This window comes from Thalassophryne amazonica, chromosome 7, assembly GCF_902500255.1.
Source record: "Thalassophryne amazonica chromosome 7, fThaAma1.1, whole genome shotgun sequence".
NCBI lineage: Eukaryota > Metazoa > Chordata > Actinopteri > Batrachoidiformes > Batrachoididae > Thalassophryne > Thalassophryne amazonica.
Genome location: NC_047109.1, coordinates 113,735,000 through 113,761,482, shown reverse-complemented (window position 1 = coordinate 113,761,482; position 26,483 = coordinate 113,735,000). Strand labels below are relative to the sequence as shown.

General features: G+C 42.5%; 1 pseudogene; it reads left to right on the top strand.

The window, feature by feature from the left end:
* LOC117513520 overlaps positions 1–26,483 on the top strand; it is a 92,279-nt pseudogene that overhangs the window by 10,945 nt on the left and 54,851 nt on the right.

The window sequence follows — 26,483 nt, the reverse complement described above, 5'->3', positions numbered from 1 at the left end:
AGGTTTTCTCTGTAAATACAGGTAATTATTCCCCTTCATTACAAACCTTTGTACGTCAACATGGCAGTGAATCAACATTTTGATCTAGCTCCTCCCTGTAGGGGCTGTGCACACTCACAGCTGCTCCAGGTGAGGCTGCTTTTCATTCAGTCGACGCCACTTTCTTACTGGGCACCACAGGAAAAAAAAAAGCCACCAGTAAGCATCTTGTGTGTCCATGTGTCCGTAGGTTAGCTTTGCCCAGATTTGCGTTCCCCACTTGGTTTGTTGATTTCAGGCACCAGCAGCACGGGAAGAGCTGAAGTCAAATAAAATACACAGCCAAATTTGAGGGGGCGTTTTCAAGTCTGCCTGCATGTGTCGGGCAATTATTACTAAGCAGTAGTCATGGAGAAAATATGATGACAGCTGCTTCACCTCCTCCTTCTCGTGCCCTCAGCTCTAGTTTACTCTTTTTGGTGAAGACTGATTTATACCTCTGATATTTTATGTGCACTCAACTGGGATATGTTGAGGGGTTTCATAACAATGAAAATGACTGGATGTGCCGACACTGGAAGGAAGTTAAATCTGTGAGAATGAGGAATTCATGTATAGATGGTAAAGTACAGAGAGACTAGCATGTTGCCTGTGGGGATCCACGGGCTGTAGATTGGGTTGTGTTTGTAAAGTAGGTAGGTGACATGTTTCAAGGGTGGTAATAAATTAAGCAAAACTTGTTTAATGAGTTGGAATGGTGTGTGAGTCCAGAATGTTTTTAGAACATTAGACCTCAACAGTTTTTAGAAGAGGAACTCAACCCTGTTGTTTCTTGTTAATTATGTAATTTGTACTGTTAATTTACTGTCTTAATGTATTTAGAAATTGTTTGGGTTCTTGTCATATACACACTATTATTATTATTGTTATCATTTTGTTATTACTTTTATTTTTGTCATTTGATTTTTGAATGGAACACAAAGGAAATAAGTGTTTTCACTTTTTTGTATCATCCATGTATTTTTAACACATTTACAATTATATTATGTACTTACATTGAACTTACTAAATAAAATCACGCACACACGCAAGCACACTTTTAATATATAGATGATTTATCACCCCCTACTGGAATCGTGTGTGAGTCTAGAATGTAATTATCATCGGTTCGCTAATATCTGTAGTTTCTCCAAAAACATTAGTCCTATCAACATTTTGGTGGCGTTCATCCTTGACCCAAAATACAGCATACCAAACGGCAAACGTCAGCTCTCCCCAGTTTCTAAGTCATCGAAGCCATACACAGGCACACACACGGAGGCCACTTGGCTATTATAATATAGATAATAATGCATGTGAAAGTACATGCCTAGAAAATGGCTAAAAAGAAAGAGGGCATATGACTCGGGTTGTGGTTGAATTGGCAACATGTATTTTATGTTAGGTGGGTCCCCTCTGTTTAGGTACTAGCTTTCATTGGAGTTTGGTGTAGATTTGCAATGTTCCATTTTTGAAAATAGCCCATCAGAAAATGCAGGGTTCCATTTTCCCAGAAGCCACCATGGTGGACCTCTTGGATTTACACAAATTAGCGTTTTTCCAATATCTCTGTTTCTACATGACTAGGACCATGAGTCCACTGGCTGAATACTTGTTTTGGGGACAAATGATCCAGTGGTGCTAATTAAAAAGTGTATATGCAGGCAAAGTCAGGTTTTTTTGGCGGCAGTATGGACCTAACTTGAGTCCTGGTTGGCAACCACCCAGGAAGACATCTGGTCCATCCCCACCACTTGAAAGTAGTCATCTTTCTGCCACAGCCAGGTGAAACACTGGTAACCCTTTAACCTTTTTTAGTTTTTGGGTTCCACAACCTTAAGGCACTTTTATGTGGCATCATGCACACAGGAAAACACCACATGTCCAGACTGCCAGAGCTGACTTCCCGTCATAGTGCAAGTGGTATACCTCATCTGAGTCTCTCACAATAACCGTCATTCCAATGGTGCCCAAGGATCCCTTGTGGACACCTAGTATCAATGGCAACCAGTTGTCTCCTTGTATCACTGGTTAGGGTCCAGGTTTCACAACCAGACAGTAAAGTGAAGTACCAGCAAATTGACGATGTGGACCTTCGTTCTCCTGCAAAGGTATCGACATCCACCAAACACCTCTGTCCAGAGACCTCATGACTCTCTCAGACATCAGTTAACTTGCAACTTTGTTGCAAATATCATTGAAATTAATTGAAATTCACAAAAAAATGGTTGTGACTATAAATTTAAGTCGGTGCAGATAAATATTCCTAATTTCACACACATTCTCTTCTTTTGCATTTGTGCTCTTTAAGATTGTTCTTGTAATCTTTTAAAGACATGTTGTAGATCTCCAGTGCCAGTGGGTGGTTGGAGTGCAGTCAAGGAAGAGCGATAATAACATGAGGGTATAGGTGAGGGAAGCAGCTAAGGATGTGTGCATGGATGTGTGCGTAATGCAGGGAGAGATGAGGCAGAGGGAGTCACCAGGCAGCTGGGGCTCAGCTGCCCCTGGAGATCTTCTGTATCCTGCTGATTAGGGCCTGAGTGGCCCCAAGGTTGGCTGATCATGGAGGTAGTTGGGGGTCAGAGTGAGAATCCAAGCGCCCATCAGATACCCCCTCCCCTTTCTATGCACCAGCACCTCATTCCCTCCCTGGGGGAGTCTGAGGATGTCACTCCACATGAATAGTTCATCCTTCAAACATCTCCCAAACCCACAGCAGTGATTTTCCCTCCATTAAAACCCACTCATCCTCTTCTTTATTGTTTTTTTTAGCTCATGGTTGGTCAGGCATGTTCTATGAGTGATGGTAACATGTGTATTGGAAAGCAACATTGCACAAAAACACAGCAAGGTGGTAAACGTGAAGGGTTACATTGTTTGTACATCTCCAGTGATTCTCCAGAGAGACAGTGGCATCTGCAAATTCTCTGCAAATAGGATCACTGAGCTGCAGCTGTTTTGATACAAATCAAGTGACAGTCTGTTTAGAAAGACCTGCCCAGTCTTTCTATTTCATTTTCAATCCCTATATTTAATATTATTGAGCATTTTTAAAATTGTAACCCCTGTGCAATCCTCACTGAGCCCTACCGGCTACAACTGCCATTCTCAGAAGGTTATCATAGAGTTTTGTATCAGTCTCCATCCAACATGGTCAGTCTAAAGCTTCCTGCTGTCCTGGACAATGTGACCCACTTTCCATACCTGGGCAGCAATGTGCCATCAAACGATGAGCTCCAACACTGACTCAAATGTGCAGGAGGTGCCTTTGACCAGCTTCCCACCAGTTGTCTTCAACAGCAGAGATCTTCAACACAAGATAATATCTATGTCTACAAGCTGTCATCATGCCAACCCTGCTGCACAGATCTGAGACCTGGACTACCTACCTCTAGACAGTAGTAGAGAAGCTTGAATCTTTGACTGGACTGGGTGCTTGACGTGAGACGTTTCGCTTCAAATCGCAGAAGCTTCTTTCAGCTTAAATTCTTGCTTCTGGTAGTCTGACTTTCCGTCTGACTCTTGTAGAGAAGAATAAGACAGAAGCCAACAAAAGCTTACCAGCTTTTGAGCTGTATCCTAAAGCTTCTGCGATTGAAGCGAAACGTCCTCACGTCAAGCAACCCAGTCCAGTTGAAGAATCAAGCTTCTCTACTATGGAAAACCACCGGGACAACTGAGAGCCTACACAGAAATACCTCTAGCACCTGAAGGCATTCGAGTGGTTCCACGAGCCTTGTCTGAGGAGTGTCCTCAACATCAGGTGGGGACGACTAATGTACCAACAACAGCGTCCTGGCTGAAGTCAGGCTCCAGAGCATCGAGTACGTCATCATCAAGAATCAGTTTCAGTGGGTGGGTCACATTGTCAGGATGGATGACGGCCGAGTTACCAAGCAGATCTTCTACTCCCAGTTGAGTGAAGGAAAATGGTCCAGAAGAGGTCAGAAGAAATGTTACAAGGACCTCCTGAAGCACAACCTCAAGAACTGCTTCATTGACTGGAAGACTTGGGAAGAGCAAGCAAGACTGAGCCAGCTGGGACTAGAAGTCTGAAAAAATCCTGCACAAAAACACAGGAGAAAGAGGAAGATGCTGACCAGCAGGAGCTTCCATAGCAACCATATGCAGCATCTGTCAGAACAGTCTGCGTCAAGACTGGGCCTCAGTCATTTCTGAGTCCGCAATCCCATCACGGATTCAACCAAGAGACCATTTTTCTCACCACTAAGGGATTGTCAGTTGGACATGTTGTTTAGACAACCTGAGGTCTGCTTGATCCATGGACTAACTAATGACCTCTGACACTTGTCTGAGAACAGATTTACTCTTTCATTGGGGTGGTGATGGTCTAGTGGTTAAGCGTTGGGCTTGAGACCAGAGGATCCTCGTTTCAAATCCAGCCTGACCGGAAAATCACTAAGGGCCCTTGGACAATCCCCTAGTTGCTCCCGGTGTGTATTGAGCACCTTGTATGGCAGCAGCCTCACATCGGGGTGAATGTGAGGCATTATTTTAAAGCTCTTTGAGCGTCTGATGCAGATGGAAAAGCGTTATATAAATGCAATCCATTTTACCATTTACCATATCCAGGATTTAAATGGAGATTATCTAAAGGGGGAAAAAAGTCATCTATACACAGTGTAAAACTTAAAAAAGAAAAATGAAAATAGTCACGTTTCTTAGCGGCCAAACATCTGTGGTGCATCAGTTTCACAAAGCCACAGTTTGACTTGATTAATCATAAAATAACAGTAGAACACTGAGTTATGAAAATAATTAGCATCCTGACTTGTTATTTTTTTAACAAGCGCAGATGTTTTCATAACTTATTACAACTAAAGACGCCGCTTAGCACCTTTGAGCTCTGACCTCATCCCTTTACTGCGTGAAGTCATTCACACCGCAGTCAACAACACGGTGCGCGCCACGTATAGTGCTGACACTCCAACCGCACACCGACAGACACTGCTAGAAGATCACGCTGCTGTGACTCGTTATCCATCTGCTGCTCACGTCTCCTCTCTGGACCTTCTGCTGCAGGTCTGATATTTATTCCCGACACATATTCCCTAATCCACCCCTCCACCCACAGACTTTTAACCTCCTCTCTTAAGTATTGGCCCACTTTGTGACCTCCGCGGCTGCTTTCCCACTTTATTTACTGTGCAAACCACAGCACCATTAAGGGGATCTGGGGTCCTGCATCGGCTCCTCTCACACTGCTCCAGACACTCGCCTCTCTCACCACAGTTATGCCAAACCTCAACAGGAGGATTTTCAAAGCCACGCTCTAGAAAACCTGGTCTACCTTCAGTCAGAACACCATCATGATGATGATGGATGACTTGGTTTTTTTTTTCTCCAGAGAACAGCTTTTGGGGTTGGGGGGGGTGGGTATCTGTGTAGTAAAATATGCTGTGCACAGAGTTTATTTATTTTATTTTTTTAAACGGTGACCAAGCACGTGAACTACCTGTGACGAAGATGTTGCAAATCTCCTTCCAGTCAGGAAATGCACATCCTCCATGTCCTCAGTAACATACAACACATGTGGAGTATTAAATCTATCGCACAGCACGCAGCGCGGTGGTGTGGTGGTGCAGCGGTGCGCATGGCCAGGTTGTGTAGGATAATTGACGAGCCTATAAGGCTTTCTCCCTCACCCCACCCCAACGCACGCTCTCACTGTCTCATTAAGTCAAAAGCAGCAGCAGACATGGTGTAATTTCTGAGGAGGTGGCCCTCTTCCTATTAACATGTGCTTGACTTAATATCCATCTCCCTTCCTTGCAACTGTGATTAACGCACATCAAATTTGTTGCGTTTCCGTCACTTCAACATGAAAGGCCGCAACAAATGTGTGCTTGGAGCTTGCTTGTGTGGTTGTACTTCTGGATCCGGTACTTGCTGGCTGCATAATCTCTAAAAAATACCCCCAAAAACTTATAGTACCTTACAATTGCTCATTAAATGTGCCACCGCCTCTTGTTTGATTTTCAAAGGGTTCGGTGGACCCTGTAGTGCTGTTAGAGCTCAGTCAGGCCTGTTATTCCCTGCCCAAAGGGGTATTTACGCCACTCTTAAAGTCTGTGGTTCTCCATCTGCCAGGGCTTTTCTGACACTGGTATTGGGCTACCACTAATTACTAGTAATAACAAATGGAAAATAATGGAACAAATGTTCATGGTTTTCACTGGTTTGAGGTGATAAACAGAGAGCCCACAGATTTATGAGGGTAAGACAGAGCTGAGCAGAGGTGCTATCAGGCGGAGCAGCCGCCGTCGTGCATGGCATCATCCTGCTCAAATTCTCCGGAGGTTAACGGCATGTCGTACGTCAGCCTGAGCTGGTGACAAATCCTTTCTTTTTATGTGGAATTTGGACCCTCACTGGTCTAGACTTGGGCTAGCATTTGAAACGCTGCCCTCAATGACATAACGATGAAGTATTCCGTTCAGAACTAACTTCAGTTCCTTATAAAAGGGAGCAGATTTCCGAGCCACAGAAATCAAGCACATTAACGGATTGCACGTGTTGCCTTTCATGTATGAGGCGCAGGAGATATACGCGCAGCGCAGACTGCTGACGGGAGGACAGACATCTGGGATGAGTGTACATTTAATTTGGACTGCAAAAGGTTGGGTTTGCGTATGGGTTGGACGCAGAAGAGAGGCGCATTCTAAGAGTAGAACAGTTGCATTTCTCCTTCCCTGCCTCTGTTGTTCCCCTCCTCTCCTTGTACTCGCTCCCTGGTCCTTTGCGCCACGTGGACGTCACTCTGTCCTGACATTTCTCCAGGCGGTAATGAAATCAGTGCGGAGGAATAGAAGGCAAGCCCACTGTGGAACAGTAGAGTGTATTCAAGCCAGACTCCTCTGATTTACCAGCTAATTCTAATTAAGAAAAAAAAATCAAGTTTTATTTACATGTGTATATAAACAAACCCCTTTTGACAAAAATCACGGGAACAGTTCATTTTTTGCCTCTGGATAAAGGCTTCATTCTGATTAAACTCAGTGTTTTTCACTCCCACTATCAAAGGTGGAGTCATTTTTGATTTTGACAAAATGTACCTCATGTGGAAATCTAGTTATTTTAAAGGCTCTTTACTTCTGTAGTATAACACAAAATTATAGCACATTTTTGTCACCCTCCCCCCCCAACCTGGTTATCATTGACAACATTGCCAGGTTGTAGGGGGGTGGGGGTGTAGCAGATTGGTGAAGCATTATTATAATTGTATGTATTCAGAATCCCATCGTCACGTCCTCCGAAGATGAGGCAGAGACTGGGGACCCAGAGGCGGACTCATCCGTTACCCAGGCAGAAGTCACCGAGGTGGTTGGAAAGCTCCTCTGTGGCAAGGCTCCTGGGGTGGATGAAATCCGTCCTGAGTACCTTAAGTACACTGGATGTTGTGGGACTGTCTTGGCTGACACGCCTCTGCAACATCGCGTGGTGATCGGGGACAGTGCCTCTGGATTGGCAGACCGGGGTGGTGGTCCCTCTGTTTAAGAAGGGGGACCGGAGGGTGTGTTTCCAACTATAGAGGGATCACACTCCTCAGCCTCCCCGGTAAGGTCTATTCCAGAGTACTGGAGAGGAGAATTCGACCGATGGTCAAACCTCAGATTCAGGAGGAGAGCAGTGTGGTTTTCGTCCTGGTCGCAGCACACTGGACCAGCTCTACACGCTCCACGGGTGCTCGAGGGTTCATGGGAGTTCGCCCAACCAGTCCACATGTGTTTGTGGATCTGGAGAAGGCATTTAACCGTGTCCCTCGGGCACCCTGTGGGGATTGCTCTGGGAGTACGGGGTCTGGGGTCCTTTGCTAAGGGCTATCCGGTCCCTGTACGACCACAGCAGGAGCTTGGTTCGCATTGCCGGTAGTAAGTCAAACCTGTTTCCAGTTGCACGTTGGCCTCCGCCAGGGCTGCCCTTTGTCACCGGTTCTGTTCATTATTTTTATGGACAGAATTTCTAGGCGCAGCCAGGGTGTAGAGGGGGTCTGGTTGGGAACCACAGAATCTCGTCTCTGCTGTTTGCGGATGATGCGGTTCTGTTGGCTTTGTCAAATCAGGACCTTCAGTGTGCACTGGGGGCGGTTTTCAGCTGAGTGTGAGGCGTCCGGGATGAAAATCAGCATCTCCAAATCCGAGGCCATGGTTCTCGACCGGAAAAAGGTTGCTTTGCCCTCTTCAGGTCGGTGGAGTGTCCTTGCCTCAAGTGGAGGAGTTTAAGTATCTCGGGGTCTTATTCATGAGTGAGGGACGGATGGAGCGTGAGATCGATAGACGGATCGGTGCAGCGTCTGCAGTGATGCGGTCACTGTATCGGACCATCGTGGTGAAGAGAGAGCTGAGTAGGGGGGCAAAGCTCTCGATTTACCGATCGATCTACGTTCCGATCCTCACCTATGGTCATGAGATTTGGCTCATGACCGAAAGAACGAGATCGCGGGTACAAGCGGCCGAGATGAGTTTCCTCCGCAGGATGGCTGGGCGCTCCCTTAGAGATAGGGTGAGGAGCTCGGTCACTCGGGAGGAGCTCGGAGTCGAGCCGCTGCTCCTCCACGTCGAAAGGAGTCAGTTGAGGTGGCTCGGGCATCTTTTCCGGATGCCCCCTGGACGCCTCGCTGGAGAGGTGTTCCGGGCACGTCCCATTGGGAGGAGGCCCCAGGGAAGACCCAGGACACGCTGGAAGGATTACATCTCTCGGCTGGCTTGGGAACGGCTTGGGGTTCCCCCGGAGGAGCTGGGGGAGGTGTGTGTGGATCGGGAGGTCTGGGCGGCTTTGCTTGAGCTGCTGCCCCCGTGACCTGACTCCGGATAAAGCGGAAGAAAATGGATGGATGGATGGATGGATGGATGTATTCAGAAATTGCATTGCTGTGTTTTAGCCCATGTGGGTCAAAATTCTAAATTATTTCCAGGCAAAGCTAAATTTTGATCGTATTGATGATTTAAGATTATAAATCCATTTGTTTACTATGGTACAGAATTATAGTAATGCCAATGTCATAAAAAATAACAAAATCAACAGAAATTTCAGCTTTACCCATTTTGTCTGTAACCACCAGAAATGCCAAAGAACCAGAGGCTCCAAAAAAGGTCATGGTCTCCCCCGAGGGGTGCACAGAATAATTATAGCAAGTGCACAAACTGCTGAAGGGGCGGACAGGGGATCTGAATTTCAACAACAGCTGAATTAATCTGATTTATATTGGAACAATAAACAATAAATCAGTGATGCTGGAAGTCTGTTCGGTCAGATTTGCTTCAAGATAAAAAGTACGTAACAAAATTCTCATATGTTGACAAGGAAGAAACGGGAACACGTTTTCCTCATCTAACCAAAAGGTCCTCAGAACCAAAATAGGACCAAAGCTACTTGTGTTGGGACCTTTGTTGGTGTTTTTAGAGACTTTTTTTTTCCTACCTAAAAAAGTCATATTTACACTTCCATGTAATATTTTCCAAAATATTGACAAAACTCAAAAAGTAATAAATGTCACTAGTATTTCTTCAAAAGTTTGTCCGCTGTGTGATCCAGACCACTTGATTTGCAAACATTTTTTTTTCCCCCTTGGCGTCTGACCCTCTGGGTCTGTCTCATGTTTGTTTGACCGCTTTCAGAACGCCGTTTTGCATACAGCATCAGAGGTTCTGGTAAAAAACCATAAAATGACAAAAATGCTCCTCAAGGGACATATCGTTCTCCATTCACAGAGATAATTGAACCCTTCCTGGAAAGCTTGGAGTTGATATGCCAATAAGGTCATTTCATATGCATTTGCCTCCATTTGCCCATCATGAAGCAGCAAACTGACTTGGCGGCCACGTTTTTCTTGTTTTTAACTTTCTGTTATATTTTTGGTTTATGTGCCAACCCTGGAGGTCATGTGGAACGGCATATCTGCACATATTAAGATTCATGCCGCTTCAAGAGTCTGCAGTGGAATTTTGTTGATATGTTTGGAAATAATAGGAATTATGTTGGATTTCAGATATATTCAACTAAACTTTGTCAGAATGCCCTGATTGGGATAAATCTTAAACAGAATTAACTGTTTTAAAGTGAGGGATATGTGAGTATGCTGCAAAAACTAATTTTTCTCATAATTTTTAGTCAAAATATCTAATCTACACTGAATATAAGACACAATCACTTAAAGCTGTACGGCCTTTCAAATTTCACAAAACTGACAAAATTTAGTTTCTACCAAAATTCAAGCATTATAATGTTGGTTAATTTTTGTAACATGTTGGAAAATTAAATCTCATTTTATTTAAGGAAACGTGTATCTGGTGGGAATTCCATAGCAAATATTTTCTTTTCATTGAGGTTTGAGATGACCTGTGACCTGACCCACTTGCTTGAAGCACGTTCCCCGGGCGTGCATGCAAACATCCATAACATGTCACTTCAAAGGTGTTATCTGGTTACAAAAACAGAATTTTGGGGTTTTCAAATGTTTATTTCTCTGTAACTTTCCAAAATACTCAAGAAACAGATTTATAAAGAATTAAGCTGTTTCAGAGCATTTTTTTCCACCATCTTGGTTTATTTTCTTCGAGTGACCAGCCAGTTGACATCACGCTGCCTTCTTTACTCAGATTGCCGGTCGCCGTGTCCTTCACAGCATCCTCGCACAGCTTGGTGGAAGTCTCCACATAATTCCTTGGTGTGCTGTTTGACGACTGTTTAAAATTTGAGAAACAAATTGACAGTGTGGTAAGAGCCAGTTTTTTCCAGCTGAGACTGCTGGCAAAAGTCAAACCCTTTCTAAGCCAAAAGGACCTTGAAAAGGCTATGCATGTTTTTATCAGCTCCCGGATTGACTATTGCAATGCACTTTATGTTGGTATCACTCAAGGCTCCCTAAACCGACTCCAACTGGTCCAGAATGCTGCTGCTCGCCTGTTGACCAACACCAGGAAGCACAGCCACACCACTCCTGTTCTTTACTTCCTGCACTGGCTTCCAGTCCATTTTAGAGTTGATTTTAAACTGTTAATATTTGTTTTTAAAGCTGTAAATGGCATTGCACCTTCTTATTTATGTGACCTGTTAAAAACACACAACCCTGTCAGAGCACTTCAGTCTGCTGACCAAAACTTTCTGGAGGTTCCCAGGTCCAGGTCCAAACAATGGGGTGACCGTTCTTTTACAGTAGCAGGTCCTAAGTTGTGGAATGCATTACCTCCTGAACTGAGGTCCATTAATAGCTTGCCTCTGTTTAAAGCTAAGTTAAAAACATACTTGTTCAGGGCAGCTTTTTGCACATAATTGCTTTGACACTTTTTGTCTATTTTTATTCTATTTTGGATGCTCTTATTGTGTTTTTCGTACTGTTCTTTTTATTTTATCTCTAGCTGGTGCTATTGGAAAGCACTTTGGTTCAGTGAAAACTGTTGTAAAGTGCTATAGAAATAAATAAATAATAATAATATTCATGGCTTCACTACCAAATGTAGGTCATTGCATCTGATCGCTTGAATTTCTACCCCTCAGGGGTTGAAATTCTAAATTGTTTTCAGACCGTGTGAAGTTTGATCATATTGGCAATATCATATTATGAATCCCTTATTTAAATGCTAATAAAATTATAGTGGTGCCAAGAAAATTACTTTTATGACTTAAATTTTAAGAAACTCAAAGGCAGTACAGCTTTAAGTAATATTTCTGCATTTTATTTTTGGAGAGTCTTTCAAGTGTCTTGTTCTGAGTCACATGAGAATAAACAAACTTTATTTCACTTTAGTCACATATATTGCAGAATTTGAACCCATCATTTTAATTTTAGCAATGTCACTCTGTGCTCATTCTAATGCTTTTTGATGTGAATTCACATTTTCAATCGCAGTTTTTCCCATTTGGGAAAAATGGACTTGTAGCATTTTGTATCTAAACTCTTGGATTAGATTTTTGACTGAAAATTATTTTCAGTGCTAACTATTTTTAGTGAGTAGCAAAACTGAAACTTTCTACGCTGGCGACTGATCCAGACTGGCCCAAAGGCGAACTGGAGCTGGATGGTGGAGAGATGATGGGGAGCACGCTCCTCTCTCTTTTCAACCCTCCACATCATCACAACTCTCCCAGACAATGCAGCTGCATGCAATTACAAAATTAGTGCATCAGCTGCCATATCCAATGTTTTATTTGAGCCTCAGCTATCAAAAATGGCTCGTGCAACAGTGGCTTGCGGTTGGAGGTGTAAATGGATATAGCTGACAGAGTTGGCAGACGTTGGCACATTGAAACAGCTGCAAATCAGGCCTGGGCTCAAACTTGGTTAACATTATTTCAAAGTAAATACACAGTGCGTGTGCCAGATAGGCGAGGAGGAGAAGTCATCTGGGCAGAATTTACGCACGGATTGGTCCAGTGCCACTGGCAGCGTTGGACATGAATATGAAGCTGAGATTACAGGTGTGTGAGATCTCAGTCATCAGCCCACAGTGACTGTTTCTTATCTTCAGTTTTACTTCAGTGTACTTTTCTGTAGGTGTGTGTGCATCGCTGTGGTTTGTCAGGAGGGGATAGAGGCTTTTTGGCTGAAGGTCAGGAGAGCACATATGGTAAAGGAATCATGGGAGGTCACTCAGGGGGACTAGACCACCTTCCTTTGCTGCTGGGAAGGCGAGCGTCACCACGAGGACGATCCGACCCCATTAATCACTTCCTTCGGGTCAGTACGGCTTTGAGCGTGGACTCCGCCATCATTGTGCACGACCGCAAGAGGAGTGACGGGATAAAGACTCCCCTCTGTCGCCCGCCTTTCTTCTGGAAATCCATGTAGACACGTGGCAGCTTCGGTAATGGAGGTCACAGAGAAATCTCAAGATGTCAGATGACATGACTTTGTAATGCGGCAGCCTGTATTTAATTAAATCATAATGGAACATAATGCGATTTAATGTTCTGGTCTTTCAGATTTGGTCTCACGAGCAAAGATGCAAGTAACTGGTAGCATGTGCAACAAAGGCTAATTACCTCTGGTGACACTGTGAGTAAAATATAACGAGATCTGTTGTTCAGATCACCTCATAGATGAAGTGGTCCCTCGAGATGCCTGGACTTCAAGATGCTCCTGACCTCGCATGTGACAAGCATGTGTGATGAGCGCGCAGGTCAAAACAGCTGCTGCAGATGCCGCGTGGAACTGTAGACCAATGAGAGCCTTCGCTTTACTGTTCATACACACTTCCTCGGTATCTGAATCAAAGAGGAAAACCAGATCATGACTGGGGTTTGGATTATCAGGACATATGGATATATGCTCTATTCCGATGACTCTACTTCCTGTAATATTACACATAATTGATCCTGAAAAGTCTGTTTCTTGGACGAAAAAAAAAAAAAAACATCTGCTGGATTTTATATCCAAGAAACTTTTCATCGAGTATAAAAGAAAAGCCGTTAATCTCCACGCTTATTGTCTGGCCAGACGTATTATAACCGTATCCAGACTAATTTGTTCTCAAACCAAAAACTTTAGGTGTCCATGAGAATGTAGCACTAATTTCCACAGACTTCCAATGACGTATTTATTCAGTCTTCTGCTAATCTTCTCCATCCTTGACACCAATCCCCCCCCGCCCCTCACAAAGGTAATTATAAACCCATTAATCAGATTATGTCATCGGCTACATGTGGTCTGCATTCTGTTATATGACTCAGTCTGTTAGATAAACAACAGACGTCTTTTATTTCATTCAGCTGAACCACTGTTTTCACTCGGACCAAGCTCAAAGAAAGTCGGGCTGAAGCGATTGGGCTGAAATGCACCGAGGTAATTGACCAATTTGTGGGATCTCTTAGATGGCCGCGGCTCGGCGATCGCTCCTCGTCAGTGTCACATGTGGTCAAGTACCCACCTGGGTGGATCTACGGAGGTCCACCATGGCTCGGTAAGAGGTTTGCCCTCTCGGTTTTCTCTGCTGCAGATGGATTCTGCATTTTTCTGGACTAGGTTTGGAGAGATTTCTCAGCCCACATCAACATCTGCTCATATGAACACATGACCACTGAAGAAAGATCATGTGCCGGGTGGTCTGAAGCGTAAAACCTGGGTTATGCCCCTCCCCCCAAAAAAAGAAAAAAATACCCTGCATTTGATAAATTATTCTGGTCAGAAATCACACACAAAGTATCAACTCTCCTTTACCACATGATTTTTTTTTTTCCTTTTTTTTTTTTGTAATCGTGCCCCTGTGGTCAAATTTTAAGGCTGTTACGTTACACACGCTTGCAGAAAACAGACCAGATATACTCGCTGTGAATTAGCAGTTGCAACTTACATTTGAAGAGCTCTTGACCTCAAAGTCGACAGTGCTTTTCAATGTCTCTGGGTTTTTCATCTTTTTAAGATTTGATCTTTTTTTTTTTATTGGTGAACAGTAGAAGTTAATGGAGGCCTGGTACAGGAAGTGGTACTTGTTTGAAGTGGTGTGTCTGATACACAAGTCTCTTTCATCACAGTGGGACACAGTCTCTGAGCTTTAATGGAAATCATAATGCATGTTCATAACTGCCCAGAGTCGGCAGTGCTGGATGCTCTGTGCACATTAAACACTACGCACCACTCCACATACATTTCAGTATGTAAAGTTCTACCTAGCAGAGTGAAATGACAGCAAATTTTGTTTTATGTAAAATTGAGATAATATGGCAACAAATCACTGTTTAACAACTGGCTTTGGACCAGCAACTACAACAAAGATGAACTCAAATTTAAGAAGTTAATTTGAAATATAACCCTAAAATGGAGGGTAGGGGCAAAGCATTGCATTTTGGTGGGAATTCCAACAAATGTTCTGGTAAGAATTGCCTCTAGGGCTCCAAGCTTCTAGCGGGTATGCAAAAAATAGTTCATTACATTTGAGCAACTAACAATTCATGGTGAATTGCACTTGATACACAATACACTCTTGTAGTAGCGTATATGGGCTGCACGGTGGCGTAGTGAGAATCCATCCAAATCAAATCATTCACTTCACATCCCCATCCAGTGACCACAGGTATGCCTCAGGGCTTTGTCCCGGGGTCCTTCTTGTTCATTATTTACTTACTCCCCTATGGCCACATATTTCATGAACACAATATCTGCTTTCGTTGCTATGCGGATGACACCCAGCTGTACATCTCCACCAAACCCAACTTCACTCTCCCACCTTCCTTCCTTACCGACTGTTTGCTTGAAATCAAGTCCTGGTTCACGTCAAATTTCCTAAAATTAAACAGTGATAAAACAGAGATGCTGCTTATCGGCACCAAATCCACCTTATACAAAGCTGCAAGCTTTACAGTATCTATTGATAACTCCTCCATCTTGCCCTGCCCCCAGGTTAAGAGTCTAGGTGTCATCCTTGACAGCACACTCTCCTTCACATCTCACATCAGTAACATAACCCTCTCAGCTTACTTCCACAATATCAGCCGCTTTCATCCCTCATACTGCTGCTATCCTGGTTCACAGTCTCGTCACTTCCCAACTTGACTTTTATAATTGGGCAGTGCAGTCTGGTTTGAGGATGGGCGCTAAAGGGGTAAAATATGACACATATGATGTAATTTCTGTACTTCCGGGGACAGAAAAACGGCACTTTCTCTGAGTTTTTGGGCAAATTACATGCAAACAAAGTGAAAATGCAAAAATGACGATGTGGTGGAAAGTGAACACTTGTTGAGGTTTATTTATGACCCGGAGCTCAAATGTGTGGAGGTGGTTATGCAGGCGAGAGAACTGAGCTACTCTGGTTAGCTGTGTAGGCTAACACTTACCGACATGACCGCTTCCATTTTCCTCATCTTTTTCACTGGGAACCGAAAACAAACTGCACTTTTCACGACTGCTTCTGTGATTGCAGCCAAAAACAAAACAGTACAGCATTTTCCTGTAAAATCTGATCTCAAAACACATTTCTTTCGTGATGCATACTCCCTTTGATCCTCAGTTCTACAAAATTTTGTATTTTTTTTATTTTATTGTTATTTTAATGTATGTTTTAAATTATGTGTTGTAAGGTGACCTTGAAAGGTGCCCTGAAATTAGCACTGTTGCCTCACAGCAAGAAGGTCATGGGATCGATTCCCACCTGTAGCCTTTCTGTGTGGAGTTTGTGGGTTCTCCCCATGTTTGAGTGGGTTCTCTCCCATATCCAAAGACATGCAGGTTAGGTGAACTGGAAACTTTAAATTGTTTGTAAGTGTGTGCGCGGGTGCGAACGTGTTTGCTTGTCTATATGTGGTCCCGCAACAGACTGGCACCCTGTCCAGGGTGAACCCTGCCTCATGCCCGGTGACTGCTGGGATAGCAGATCATATTAAGATCAAATTATCCTTTTGAAAGTACTAAAGGTTTTAGTGGAAGGCTAGAATCACCTCTGGGGAGGGTGATGCCTCAGGGTCCCTTGGCATGCCCATTCTAACGTGGTACTGGAAAGAGCACATACTGTAGATATGGAGATCCCAACCCCAGATGGTCTAAATGACACCTTTCTTCACACCCCCCCATCAAAAAATGTACAACATCATAAATAAATCAAAGCCTAGACAAAGAAAAATTTCAAAAAACACCTAAAAATAAAGAAAAACATTTTGTAGCCCATCCACGGTGTCAATAAAACCACTTTAACCGTTAGCAGGCCGTATGTCTTCAGTCTGTGGTCCCTAAATGAGGGCTTTTCTGAGGCGGGGGTCTTACAGCCTGATGTTGATTCTCACCTGGGTACCTTTGTTCTCTCGCCAGCTTTATGGCTACGTGGAAAGCGAGCCACTCACCCTGCAGCTGTTCATCGGGACCGCAGACGACCGCCTCCTGCGACCACATGCCTTCTACCAGGTTCACCGCATCACTGGCAAAACCGTCTCCACTGCCAGCCATGAAGTCATGCAATCTAACACCAAAATCCTGGAGATCCCTTTGCTGCCTGAAAACAACATGAGAGCCATGTAAGTGCTGTTTGACCTCTGCTAGACTGCTAATTATTTGCACATTTCACTCATGTACAAATGCATGCACACAAAAAAGGAATACACGATGGTAGGAGTACTACGTAGTGCCATTAGTACCGTTACTCGTGATGGACAGTTTGAACAAATTGTGTAAATGAGCAGCTGTCAAGAGTCTGTGGGGTCCATGGAGTGAGAACTAACTTTGTATAATTAACATCTAAATAAGGAACAATAAGACTACGGTCAAGCCAGTTTGGTCACATGGTTTACCTTTATGACACAATCCAATACAATCAGCAGTTTAGATTTTCTCTTGTCTGGGACAGAACTTCTAAATATGGCAGCGAGTGCTCCAGCAAAATGCCAGCAAAAAAAAAAAGCATATTGGTCTTGTAGCATAATCTAAGTCTTCTATACTTAGTGAAATCATCAGTCACAGGAATGGTGTCTATATTTAATCCCATAAGGTCCTCCAGGAGTGACTCAGGCTGCGGGTAACTGTTACCGCCGCCGGCTAATGGAGAGAAGGTTGCGTGGTTGCCCTGACTGTCTGTTTGCCAATGAACACAATAACTATAGGAGTAGAAATTGGATTTGGACAACAATTTGAAGATTGATTATTCTTGTGTCAGGGAAGATTTGCATAAATTGTGAGGTAAATCTGGATCCAGTGTAAACTGATTTTTTTTCCTCTTATTTATATTTAAAAAATGGCTTTATGACATCAAACTTTTCTCATGAAATCATCCCAAACAACAGACATGTTTACAGTCTGTGTGCAGATCTGTGCTACAAAGAGGGGTTGATTGTGAACACAACCCATCTTACCATAAGAAAACCTAAATTTTTTTTCGTTAAGTAAGTTTTTTCGACTTCTCCTTTTTTTTTTCTTGGGGTCACCACAGCAGATCTGATATGGATATGTACTGTGTTTTCCAGAGTATAGGACCTGTTTAAAAAAAAAAAACTCTTAAAGAGGAAAACTTACATATAAGTTGCCCCATAGTATAAGTTACAGGGCGTTCCAGAGTAGTAAAAACAAAAACTGTGACTTATACTCCAGAAAATATGGTATGTTGCTATATTTACTATAAAATTATGGCACACGCTAATTTATGATACGATACGATACACTTTATTGTCCCCAAAGGGAAATTTGTCTTGGACTTGAAGTGCTGTGCAAACATTTCTGTCTCAAAAATCAATAAATACAACAACAAAACAGTACACTGCTTGTGTGCCTATGGAAAATTCATCAGCATATTGCACATTTCCCTTAATATAATTTACAATTAAAACATTAAAAAACAGATTAAAACAGATAATAAGATAAAATACACACCTTACTTGTATACATGCACACATACACACACACACACACACACACACATATATATACACACTTGTCTATCTATGCTAAAGGTTTTCGTAGACATACAGCATGTATAGCAAAGGCTGAGTTCACGCCCTGGCCGTGGCAGACAGATGGTATTTTTTCCGTCTTCATGGTTACCATCCAGGACCCAAAAGTGTTGTTCTGTAGTGTGGTGCATGCCGTGCTGCGTGGCACCACCACATTCTCCCAGATCTGAGCTGATATTAAATTTGCTCATGAATAAATGTGAATCAGATGAAGTTACAACATGTGAGCTAACAGCTTGGTTGAATTTTATCAGGCAGTAATTGGCTGACTGATCACACATTATTCCTTCAAGTGGTTGCGTAGTACGTCCGATATTACATAAGTCCTGTGTTGGCCCTTAGGCCCTTTAGTGCCGATGCCTATCTCCAGATTCCTGGTTGCATTGACATTTGTTTAATGTCCCACAGTTCAAAGTGACATTCTTTAAAAGTTATTTTATCCATCATAATGATGATACGCCGTCACTGCCAAGTCCAAAGTCTCATCCCAAGCAAGCTGATTAAGGACTTGAATAGGAACTTAATTTTTGAATTGTAGGGCCATGATTTGAAAGTCTCCTAGTCACATCTCTGGTCATACCAAATAGATCTCCAAAGTAAAGCTCATATGTCAGTTTACGACTGGCAGTCTGACTTGGGACTTGAGAATGACTTCACAGTAACTTTGTCCAACTCCTCTGACAATATAGTACCCAATGCAGAGCAGGTTCCTCCACACAGAGAGCAACATTGGACCACCAATATGTCAACCTGAGTGCATTTCCCAGCCGTGCTACCTGTCTGTGTTATAAGACGAGACACTTCACCTGCGTTGTCTCAATCCATTCAGCGGGGGACCAACATTAGCTGGGGAAGTAACCAGCATCAGACTGGCATCCCATTCATGGTGAGTTGGTAGATTTTCCTTTGTCATATGGAGTCTGAGGATAAGCAACGGCACCTATGGGCTGCTGGTTCGAGACAGGACTTACTCCTTCTAATGAGAACTTGATTTGGCCTGTCTCCTCCTTCCACCACTCTGCAGCATGTTTTTGCTGGACTGGGACCTTGACTAAAACCACTGCATCTGAAGCTCCACAGCACCACAGAAGTTTAGTCTTCTAATTTAAATGCCGGCATTAAAAATAAAAATCTGCAAAACTGTAGCTGAAATGTCAGAGGTGATTATGGCGATATTTATGGGACATTAGACATTCCTGACTGTCTTTTTTCTGCTTGGGTATGGATGACTTTTACTTTGATATTACCTTACGGTAACATTTCAAAAAATACCACGATACTCCTGGTATCATATTTAATGGCTACCCTCACCTGTTTGACATAATGTGTCTCTCAGGACAAATATGATATTACTAAGAAAACAAGGGGAAGCTTCTTTTCCCCTTTGTCATCAGGGCAAACGCTACAGGAAGAGGAGTGAATAATCCATTCTGAATATCTGAAAGGTCAAAGAAGAAGTAAATCCTTAAACCATCTCTTTCCACTGAGCTGTTAAACAGTCATGTTGATAAAGCGTCATCCATGCTCTCCTGCCAGCAGTTGCTCGCTCACTCGCTCGCTGTGTGGGACGCACTTGTGTCATGAAGTGAAGTCAGAATTTTCAGACATTGTTCCTTCTTTCAAGGAAAGATTATCTGCTGCACTTAAAGCACCTTCAGGTTCTGTAAATACTACTTAGAGCTCCATTATAAACGACTGTAATTTACGGTAATCAACAGTGTAGCATTTGGAAGACAAAATGAAAGTATGTTAAAATGATCAAAGATCAGGAGAGTCGAGTGCGTGCAAACCCCACCACCACAGGGATGCTGTATCCGTGGAGGGGATATGGATTAAAATGGCCCCTCATCAATATGGCCCCTGACCTAAATGGCCCCAAGTCAGTATGGCCCTTCGCCAAAACAGCCCCTGACCAGAAGATTATATTTGCATTATTTGCAATTGCTTTATACAAACTATACAAACAAACTTTGAGCAATTTGAGCATCATTCCAAATGTATAACTTAGTGTCAAGTATGCAAGAAATGAGTTAGGGTAACCCTAATCCCTAACCCTAAACCAAAGCATTTTCTGGGATTACCCCTACCATCAAATCAAAGATTTCTCATCAGAACCCAGAAGTGGAATAATAGTACTTTTCCTTTAAGGGCCACTTTGAGCAATTTGAGCATCATTCCAAATGTATACATACATACATATAGGTATAGATATGCATACATATAGGTATAGGTATACATACATATAGGTATAGGTATACATACATATAGGTATAGATATATATACATATAGGTATAGGTATGCATACATATAGGTATAGGTATGCATACATATAGGTATAGGTATGCATACATATAGGTATAAGTATGCATACATATAGGTATAAGTATGCATACATATAGGTATAAGTATGCATACATATAGGTATAGGTATGCATACATATAGGTATAGGTATGCATACATATAGGTATAGGTATGCATACATATAGGTATAGGTATGCATACATATAGGTATAGGTATGCATTTAAGCATTGGTTAATTGTTACCAGGACTTTAATTCATAATTTGTGGAAGAGAAGGTTTTTATTTCTTAACATTTACAGTGGCTGGTTAAAAAAGTGAAAGATTACAAATACCAAATGGTTTGCTATTTTTATTTTTTTCCACAATCACTTATTGAGAATTTTCCTGGAACACCGTAAATGTCAGGTTTTACAGATGTTATCCCCTTGACTTTGCTTCACACATTTTCAATAAATAAAACCAAATAAATACTGACTGCCAGAGGTTTATCAGGCAAATTCTGGACTTGGAAAGCCTGAGTTTATGGATTCAACACATCCTCAACTGGAGAACTGCTTTCGAAATCCATTTTATGTAGCTATCAAAGACCCAACGTGTTGTCCTTTTTTTTTTTTTTTTTTTTTTTTTTTTAGATGTTCATTCATTTTCTGCCACTTATCTGTGTCCGGGTCATGATGGCTGTAGACTAAGTTGTTTTACCTGCTGCCTTTGTACACATTGCATGGACTCTAAAACAGAGGTCTCAAACTGATTCAGGCACCCTCTTGGCCCTTTCTGGAATCAGTTTGAGACCTCTGCTCTAAAACCAAACGGTGCTCAATAGCACTAAAAGTGGCTCGTAATCACAAGGGAACCACTTTTGATGCTATGTACTAGTACCAAAGGTGAGTCCTCTCATGCAGACTGGTGCCTTAAGTCATCACATCGGGCTCTAGATCACATTCATGAGTAATCTTCACTTGCAGGTTTGACACTGTAGTAGATTGTGTCTTTTCGGGATGCATATGCATGAAAGCGAGAACGGGTCTTCAGAGAAGCAACTGTCTCCTTCTCACCTGTAAAACTTTGCTGTTTAAGTTCAAGAAACCTGGTTTAGTTTGTGAGCATTCAAAGAGTACAGCTTACATCAGGTTTGGACAGCGAACCATGTGTGTAATGGATACGGCATTATTGGATCAAATTTGTTCTTTATTAAAACAAAGGTTTTGCAATCGTGAATAGTTACAGGGTGTCTTTTATCTTGCATGTTTAATGTTCTCTTTGAAGTGAAGTGTTAAATTTTGCCTTTCTATGCCTCTTTGCCAGAATTGACTGTGCGGGGATCCTGAAGCTACGCAACTCGGACATTGAGCTTCGCAAGGGCGAAACAGACATCGGACGTAAAAACACCCGTGTGAGGTTGGTGTTTCGAGTCCACATCAACCAGCCCAATGGAAGGACGGTGTCATTGCAGACTGTGTCCAACCCCATCGAATGCTGTAAGTCACACTCACAAACAAACAAAAAACAACTTTTCTTTTGCATTTTCACATGTAAGCAAAAGAAGGCAGCTGTTGGTGTGCAATCCAATAAACTGAGCAACTACTTTATAAGCTGCTAGAGTAAATTCAGAGTTTTTGCACCTAATAATTTTTATATGATTAAAGCCATTTTCTACTAATTGGATGCATTGTGCATGGTTTTATCTACTGCATGAAGTCTTTTATGACTCAGTGCACAAATTATTGTGGTGAGACTACACGATTGCACTCTTTTGGCAGAGGTCATTAGCCAGTTCCAATTTTGGTATCATTGAATGGATACGCCGAAAGAAAGCTTTGTTTCTTGTCTATTTGTATGTGTGTGTGTACTGTAGCCACAGAAGCCACATGACGTTAAATGTCTGTAAAACAGACTTTGCATTGCAGTTTATGGCCCAATGTAGATCATCAGTGAACAGAGAGTCCATTTAACAAATAAAAAAAAATGGCCCCAATGTTAATAATATGTTGAGTGGAGCAGATAATGGAAAAATCATTCATTTTATGGTACAAGCACCAAATCTGGCACAATGATTCCCATATTACTGGTTGGCTGGCCACTTGAAAATTCAAGATGGTGCCCATCTTGGAAAATGGCATATCGAAAATTACGTTTTGCATAGAAATATTCTTATTTGATTGATAAAAATGGCATTGATGTCAAATTCCATTTATTTGATTTCCTTTTTATGGTATTTATGTTTTATTTTGCTTACTGTATGTGCCAAATTAGGATGAAGTTTATTACATTTAGTATTAATGATTTTCATCCAGCACATGTTTTGAAACTGGGCATCTGTTTAATGTACTGCATGTAGGCTGATTAATATTAAAAGGTGTTTAGTGTCAACTATATTTGTTGTTTTTTTAATATCTGTAGTCAACATGGTCAAATTTATGCCAGTAAGAGCATCATATTGTTGTTGGAACATGAAAAGTGCTCATGAAATTAAATTTATCTTAAATAACAAAAATAAAGATGATCAAAATAACTAAATAAAAATGCTGCCACACCACTGACTTAAGAAAGAGAAACAAATAATTATCCATTCTTGTGAAATATTATATACATTTAAATGCTATTTCTATTTTTTCAATTTCCCCTTGGTTCAAAATTGCCCATTGGTTTTTAATTGATTAAAAAAGTGCATTCTGACTGGCTGTCGGCTCGGCCCTACTGTGGTCAGGAGAAAATGTAGCATTTATTGTTTTACATGTTTGGGTTACAGCTTGGAATTTCACTTTAATAATGCTTTAAAATGCTGTCTGTCACGCAGCCGCATCACACTGGAACACGGTGCAAATTTCCATGAAAGTGAAGCCTGAAATCTCAACCAGGAACATCGTCGATGTACCGCGTCACACATTTATATCAATGTTTATCCAATTCACAATGCATCGTTACATACCTACTGTAAGCTAATGCAGGCTAAAGCAAACAGTCAATGCTGGATGCTCCAAGAAATGTTTGAAGTAACAGAAGAACTAAACATCAATTAAAACACTATGGAAATAAATATCAAAGCCAGCAAACTTGAAGTAAAAATGAAAAACTGTAACAAATACAACACAAACCTTTGAGCATCTCAGAAGATGTGTTTGGTAATTATATGGATACAACAGATCTTTGGGGCAGTGAATTTGCTTCAAGGATTTCAGCGATAAACGATGAATCCTTTCAGTGCATGCTTTTGCAGATGATATGGTGTTGTGCAACACCATATCTGCAGCTCTGTAGCCACACAGAAGCCTCTGTGTCATTGTGAACTACCTCCAAGCCCCAAGCTGAATCTTGACGTGCACCTCCCAAAAATTGTAGCTACACGTTAAGAGGGCAGAGACCATATGGATACTGCACGGGCAGTGATTGTTCCACTAACCGCATCATTTCCGGATCCTCACTTTTACAGTTTCACAATTGACTATTAGGAGGACCATAGACATCATGGGGCAGTAGGCCATTCTTCACAAAGAATGTCCTGCCCCCTACTGTTTTGGTGGTTTGTGACACCCACTAATGCATTAATCCTGACGGACGATTTGAAAAAGGTTCACGACTGCGTCAAAGTGTTTGCATGACCATGGAGTTACACAGTAGCTGAAGCATAAAAAAAGCATAAAAAGGAGAGAGAAAGGAAGACAAATGGAGAAGAGTTTTGGATTGATAGTATTTGAAATAAAGACATGAAAATAAAGATTCAGAAGTTGGCTCACAGGGAGACAAATTTGAGTACCTCGGATCAGGAGTAGCTGAAGCAGAAGCAGTCTGGATGGAACAGTTTGAGAGGGATATCAGGCGTGTTTTGTGACCAACGGATTAAGGAAAGGGTGGGGTGACGGGTTGCAGGAGAAAAGGACGGATATGTGTGGAGAAGGATCATCAGGCACACTGACCTCCACGCGGATGTGAGGAATGACAAAAAGAAAGGCGCGTCAGTGCTTTGATGGATCACCTCGTCCCTATTACCATGTGCAGATTCACAGATTTAATTTGAATCAGCAAAACACATCGGTCAAAGGTGACACGCGAAATTTATAGCGAGCAGAGGCAGGTGGTCAGCCAAAGGCATTTTGATTGGGGCAGTTTGGGGAAAAAATGACTAAATCTTACCATAAAATGAACGTTTTGATCAGCTGCCCTGCTTTTTCTGTCATTCAAAGAGAAGCTGTTGGCTGAAAACGCTGAAGCTCAAGTTCATGAAATCATCATCGTTCTCCTCTTCTAACAAAGAACTGATGTTTTACTGGCTGTGTGCTGGGCTGGGACGAGGCCGTCGCTTTCTTTGTACTTGCGCACAGTCAACTAAAATGTGTATGCATCTCTGGTTTCCTTCAACAGCCCAGCGTTCAGCTCAAGAGCTTCCCTTGGTGGAGAAGCAGAGTGTGGACAGCTACCCCGCCAGTGGAGGCAAAATGATGCTCCTCAGTGGCCTCAATTTCCTCCCGGACTCCAAGGTGGTGTTTGTGGAGAAGGCGCAGGGTAAGCTGGAATCTCCAGGCGGTGTTTACCGCCTTTCAATTTTCCTCTTAATATCTCTTTCAAATGTCTGTCTCCCTCTGTCACGTTTCCTCCTGTCAAAATAGAAGCAGCCTGCCAGCAGCCCACATGTGGTGTGCATTAAAACAGCTATATTTTTAACCAAAGTGTGTTTACATTTGCTGAAGTTTCCATTGCCTGTTCATCGGCGCTCGCCGCAAGTTACAGAATGAATCACAAGCAGGGCATCTGCAACGTCTTTCCCTCTCACTTTCTGCCTCTTCTTCTCCATCTCGTTTGTATTTGACATTTAACCCCCTCGCGTTCGCTCCTGAGATGGTTCCTCCACTTTGACGGCTCTCTGTCGGTCACTGACACATGGTCATGGCACAGTGTCTTCTTCTTCTCCAGATTTTAGCCATGTGTTTCCTGTCCATGTGGGAGGCTGCTGTGGTATAAACATGACTGATCAAGTTTGCAAGTTAATGATCATGCCCTTGATTGAACCCACTAAATCAAAGTGAAGGTCAAGCACAGCAGTACCTTGAAAAGTGATGCAGAAAGGAAGGATGAGAGAAGAGAAAAGGATTTTTTTCATCTTATCTATTAATCCCTGGCATTTGTGTCCCCACGCCCTCCAGAAGGGCATTAAAATAGGTTGCATTCATCCGTCACACACCTTGTTGGTATGGCTGGACTGATTATCGGTGCCGATAATTGGCCTGGCTGATTATTGGTGCCAATAATCAGTCAACCCCAGGCTGATAGTGGTTATATATATTAAGGATCGTCCGGTTACCGCTGCGATAATCAGCCAGACTGATACTACTTGTTCAATTCAATTTATTTAATTTATGTAGTGCCAAATCACAGGAAAGCTGCCTCAAGGCTCTTCACACAATTAACACCCCCAGAGCAAGCACACAGGCGACAGTGGTAAGGAAAAACTCCCTTTGATCATTTTGAGGAAGAAACCTCAAGCAGACCAGACTCAAAGGGGGTGACCCACTGCTTAGGTCATACTAATAAAAAACATTTTTAACATTACAGAGGAACATCAAATTTTTGAGAATTATTAAATCCACGCAGATGTCCAGGACAGAACAGTTGATTGGTGAGGGGGATTGGGTCTTCAGATCCAGTCTTCGAGCGTAGTCTTTGAGTCGACCTGCATTTGCACTCAAGGGTGTAGCTGCACAGGCGTCAGCACCACAGGCAGGGGTCGTCCATGCCGCCATTGTTAGTTTTGCTTTCGTAACGGATACACCTGCTCT